This window comes from Alligator sinensis, unplaced genomic scaffold (genome assembly GCF_000455745.1).
Source record: "Alligator sinensis unplaced genomic scaffold, ASM45574v1 scaffold559_1, whole genome shotgun sequence".
Classification (NCBI taxonomy): Eukaryota; Metazoa; Chordata; order Crocodylia; family Alligatoridae; genus Alligator; species Alligator sinensis.
In genome coordinates, this window is record NW_005842251.1 from 1,542,530 (window position 1) to 1,548,210 (window position 5,681).

Sequence of the window (5,681 nt, forward strand, 5' to 3'; positions counted from 1 at the left end):
GGAAGAGAAGCAGCCCTTCAAGTAAGCGGGTCTCAAATCACGCAGCTTTAGAAATTGTGGTGTTGCTTCTAATTCATATATGGAAGTCTTTGGGGAATGCGTGCAGTGATGTAATATGTTCTTTTTGTGTGGAATTCCACTTAATAATATTGCATTATGTGTAATTTCCAAATGATCACCCTGTGTAGTCCATCTAGCATGTATTACAGTAATCCATTCTCAAGGTACTAAAGGCATAGATCATTGTGACAAGGTCTCACACAGGATGAAAGAGGTTGCATACTTCTCACCAGGCGCAGATGAAAAAAAAAATAATCTTGGCAACAGCTACTTGCTGCTCTGGTGCCTAGGGTGTCTAGTACCCAGCATCAAACAAACTTAATCTTCATTTGGCGAATAGAAGATGCAGTGGTTTGTAGACATTTGGCGCTCACCCCTGGAAGACATCTTTCATAACCACCTGGAGGCGCCTGCCTATATACTGGTCTATATGACCATTAGTAATGATGTCAGGAGAGAGATTGTGCCTGGAGAGCTTTTAAGGTCATTTGCAGAGTGAGGACATACAGTGCCATTACTGTTTGGCACTTTGCCGTACAGCTCTCAAAGCTGTAATGACTACAAAAGAAACCAAAAAAACCGAAGAGGTGGACGGAGGACATAATGCCCTTGATTGAAAAAAGAGGCACCCAGGAAACACTATGGTACTTTTTTTTTTTTTTTTTTTAAATAGAGCAAAGTAATTTGGCAAGCATGTCCCCCGAGCTGCCTCCTAAAACACAGCTGTGTGAGGAATTATCCAATTCTTTGCTGAAGTAACTCCTTTAAAAAAAAAGCCATGTAGGTCATTAAAGTGCTAATAAAGAATTTGATGAATCTCTGAGCACTGCTCTGATTATCTCTCCATGGGGAATGAAGAACTCATTAACATGAGCTCCTTGCCACTCCCTCCTCCTTTTCTGGAGCTTGGCATAAAGCATGGAAGCAAATGTCTGTGGCCTGGCCAAGTTTCTAATGAATAGCTCAGCTAGGTCCACTGATTAGACATGTGGTCTTGACAGTGCGAAATGGGTTGTATACCACATAAAGTGACGGGTTATTCCACTGAATCAGGTCCCAAGAAAAGTTGATATTCTAATTGTCTCTTGGATTTGGGAAATGGGAGTCACACCTGAAGGAACAACATAGCTGCATTTATTTCTGAAGGCTTTATTTAATTCTGTGCTGATGCCCTGCTATATCAGCCAAGAGTGGTTTTGATTTAACTTGTCAAGTTTATTGAACTCTGACATAGTCTGAACCTGAAAGAACATTTGTGGCTGGAAGAATCTATTACCAGTTCCTACTAGTCCAGATCAATTTGTTGCATTTCCCACACAACTCATGCAATCATTTTTCATGGTATGATTCATCCATTACATATAACCTGCAACTGGACAGCTTATCATCTTAGGATGCATAATATGAACACTTGAACCTGGAAGAAACCAAATCATCTAGGTAGTCAACAGTAGCCAACAGCAGAAAGAGAAAAACCTCCAAGAGTAATTATGAAATACTCTCTCATGCAAGGAAGTTTCTTTCTAATCCTACCTATGTCCTGAATCATGATGATTGATCATCCTTGTGATTTTCTGCGTGCTAGTGTGCATCTGCAAAGGCAATTCTTATGCATAGGAAATTAAATTCACTGTACAGTAAAAAGCAAAGCAAGGACCCCCAAAGTACTACAGCCCTCTTATGCGGCTTGATCAAGGTTGCACAGGCACATCCATCTTTGTCTTAACTTGGAATAGGATCTGAGTCCCAATCCACTCCTTTCATCATGCAGTCATCCTCACTCTCCTAGCCAAGACTGAATTTTTGCATTTCTTAACTTTTTCCAGTTCCAAGTTGGATGCTTAATATTTATTAAGCATAGGGTATGACACTTCATATCTTTATTAAAAAGACAGAATAAAGAAGAGGAAAAAAAATCCAAGCTATATCACATGCAATTCCTTCATTTTATAGTACATCACTATATGAGTATGCGACCCCCACCCCCAACATGCAAACACGGACACTACTTCAAAAGTCATGGAACAGCAGCAGTCAAATATAGCACATGCATACCTGTAATGTGATGGATAGCTATTTTGGTAGGGGTGCATTTTCAATCCAGGGCCTTCAGTGACTTTTAAATTGCTTCTAATGCTAACATTTAAGTGCTTTATGTTAAAATATTAAATAAGTAAAGTTATTTTGAAGCATGTTTCCAACTTCTGGCTTTTCAATTAATGTGCTTGTATGTCCCCATTATTGCAATATCTGAGTATCTCTTTGAGAACCAGCTATATGTGAAGCTAGTTTTAATACCACTTCCTACAAGCAGTCACTCCTACTGTGAGCAATTTTACATGTCATAGGTTGATTGCTATGGTCGTGTGTGTGTTTGCAAGAGCAAGGACTGGCCCATTTTGAGTGTTCCACGTGAAAAATAGTATTTTGTAAAGGAGAGATTATATTTTTCGAAGACTTGCATGGCTCCTCAAGCTTAGGGGAAAGCATAGACAAGATGAGCCTGGAAGCAGAACATTTGAGAAAGTAACAAGCAACTAAAAAGAGTGTTCTAGCATGTTATATTGTCATGTTACCTGTAAAAGTTTTTGCTTTTATAGATATATAAAGATAATATTCTGTCTATAAAGATGATATTCGGTACACACATTACACTCTTAACAATTGCCCCTGTGTTTTTCCCCACAGTCTCTCCACTTTTGGTGTAAGAACCTTCTTCTCTACCGTTCAAACCATCTGGAGCTGCCTTCTGCCATCTTTAGCTTCATCATCTCTCTATCTTTTTTCAAATTTCACCTCAAAAGTGATCCTTCCCTCTCCCCCATGTCGTAATTTCTTTCCCTATTATTGTGTAACACACATTGCAGATCACACTTTTATTACACCACGTAACTATTTTTATCTCTGCCTCACACCTTCATTTTCTCAAGTCAGTACTTTCAGGTGGAAGCTGCTACTTCATGTGCAGTTTATTATTATTCCCTAGTCCTGCATTGCAGTGTCACTGTTCTTTACCCAGATGAGGTTCTTTGGGTAGAGGTGCTATCTTTTATTAGATCAACTAAATAGTTGGAAAAATTGTTCTTTGCAAGCTTTTGGGCACAAACGCCCTTCTTTAGGCAGAGGAAAATGTTCTTTACCCACATGCGTGTGCTTAACTAGCAATGAGAGGAAGGAAAATATCCATGGTACCAGGGCTGGACACACACATGGGCGAACTGGGCCCAGACAGAAAGGGGGTCCAAAAATGGTAATTTTTTTTCCGTTGTCTGATTATTATTATCATTACCTCTGGCCAAGGGGGGCCTGATACTAGAAGTTCACCAGGCTCCCAGACGCAAGTTACAAGACACTACATTTGTAACATCTGTATCTGATACCTCATGCAATGAGGGGTCAGATTGTCACCCAGTCTCCCATTTTGGAGGCTGTGTACAGCTGTGCACTTGTGATGATCACAGCTATAAACTGTTTTTTTGTGTCCGGATCAGGTGAAAACTGTCACTTCTGTCTGCATGTCAGGAGTCTAGTTATGTCACTGCATGGCACATACATGGCAGCATGAACGCTGCGTGCCCCCACAGGCTGGGGGACACAGTGACCGCCCGCAGGAGGCAGTGGCATGATGGTGGCAGCGGCAAGCAGGGAGCTCCTGTAAGTGGCTGCGGTGGTGTTGGTGGCAGCGGTGAGCAAGGAGCTCCTGCAGGCGGCGGCTGCAAGCAGGGAGCTCCTGCAGGTGGCCATGGCAGTGTTGGCGGTGAGCGGGGAGTTCTTGCAGGTGGCGGTGGCAAGCAGGGAGCTCCCGCAGGTGGCCATGGCAGTGTTGGCGGTGGTGGCGAGCAGGGAGTTCCTGCAGGTGGCTGCAGTAGTGTTGGCGATGGCGATGAGTGGGAGCTCCCACAGGTGGTGGCATGGGGGTGGTAAGCAGGGAGCTCCTGCAGGTGGCCATGGCAGTGTTGGCGGTGGCGGCAAGCAGGGAGCTCCCGCAAGTAGCTGCGGCGGTATTAGTGGCAGCGGTGAGTGGGGAGCTCCTGCAGACAGTGGCGGCATAGCGGTGGAGAGCTGGGAGCTCCCGCAGGCAGTGGCACAGTGGTGGTAAGCAGGGAGCTCCTGCAGATGCCACTGGCACTGGTGGTGGCAGGGAGTGGGGGGTGGCAAGTGCTGACCAGGGGTCAGTGACCACCCGTACCAGCTGCCCTGAGCGGCGGTGGCTGCAGGTGCTGCTGCTGGGCGGCTTCATGGCTCACAGCTCCTGGGGCACTGTGCTAACAGGGTCAGACTAGGCCAGGCTGCAGGGGCTGGCACTGTGGAGGAGCCCTCAGGTGGCCGCAGTGGTGTTGGCGATGGCGGTAAGCGGGGAGCTCCTGCAGATGGCCGCAGCGGTGATGGCCGTGGCTGCGAGCGGGGAGCTCCTGCAGGCGGTGGCATGGTGGCGGTGAGCAGGGAGCTCCTGCAGGTGGCCATGGCGGTGTTGGTGGCAGTGGCAGGTGGGGAGGTCCTACAGATAGCGGCAGCACAGCAGCATGGTGGCAGCGAGCAGGGAGCTCCCTCAGGTGGCCGCAGCAGTGTTGGCCGTGGCAATGAGCGGGGAGCTCCCATGGGCAGTGGCACGGTGGCGGCGAACTCCCACAGGTGGCTGCGGTGGTGTTGATGGTGGCAGCGAGCAGGGAGCTCCCCACTCCTGGCACGGTGGGGCAGGGAGGGGATGGTGAGCGCCTCGCAGATGCTGCCAGCAGTGGCGGTGGTGGCCAGTGGCAATTGAGAACTGCCCGACGCTGCCGGCGGTGTCGGTGGGGGGCAGCAAGCGGCGACCGCCCGCAGCTTCTTCAGCGGTTTTCGCAGGGGGCGCACCGCCAATGTCAGGGGGCACACATGCCCCCGCGTGCACCCCCGCCGTGCTGCCAATGCGCGGCAGCTTCGTGAGGCGGCTGCAAAAGTCGATCGGAAGGGTTGTTTCGGAAACAGCGCCGCGGTACAGCTTTTCACGGCAGACTCTGCCCGAAGAAGGGCGTCTGCGCCCGAAAGCTGGCAAAGCGCAATTTTCCCAACTATTTCGTGGCTCTAATAAAAGGTCGCCCCGCTGCCCTAAAGCACCGTGCCAGGTTTTCATGGAGCGGGGCGCGGTGACTTCAGCGTTCACCGGTTTTTCCTCAGCGGGTGCTGTATTTCGGGGAGGGGAAGGCCAGCAGGGCGCTGGCTTTGGGGGAGAATCATGTAGCTTTAAGAAAAAATCTCTGCCAGCGCCTAGCGGTCATGCCGCGCCTCTCGGGCGAGCCGCGCACACACTCCGCCGGGCTCCCGCGCGAGCTGTGCTGCAGTGTGTGCGCGTGCAGCACTGCAGAGCCCGCGCCCGGAGCCGCACGCACCGCGCTGCGGGGTAAGCGGGGCTATTGCCTGCGTCTTCGTTTTCCCATCGGGCCGACATGCAAGGGGGACTGGCGGAGGGTTGCGGGGGGTACGTTTGCAACCCGCTGGGCGGGAAGGCTGCTTTGTGAATCCCCCTGCTGAAGAGAGGATTGTATGTGTGGGGGGGCTGGATTTGACATCCCGCCGTGATGGAGCGGGTTAGACCCCGCAGCCCGTCCCCGTGAGGAGGCAATGGCTGCAGGGGGAGGCTCGAC

At 49.6% G+C, this 5,681-nt stretch overlaps 1 protein-coding gene across 7 annotated transcripts in view; it reads left to right on the top strand.

The window, feature by feature from the left end:
• ADD3 (adducin 3) overlaps window positions 1-5,681 on the top strand; it is a 171,757-nt gene that overhangs the window by 8,454 nt on the left and 157,622 nt on the right. For 3 of the 7 annotated variants that reach the window (XM_025208772.1, XM_025208773.1, XM_006027557.3), the window contains exon 1: window positions 5,316-5,437. The exons of 1 other annotated variant lie outside the window; for it this stretch is intronic. The gene's annotated coding sequence lies outside the window, so the exon portion shown is untranslated. Of the gene's footprint in view, window positions 1-5,315; window positions 5,438-5,681 lie in introns of those variants that run through there. 3 more of the 7 variants (XM_006027551.3, XM_025208776.1, XM_025208771.1) reach the window with 2 other exon arrangements.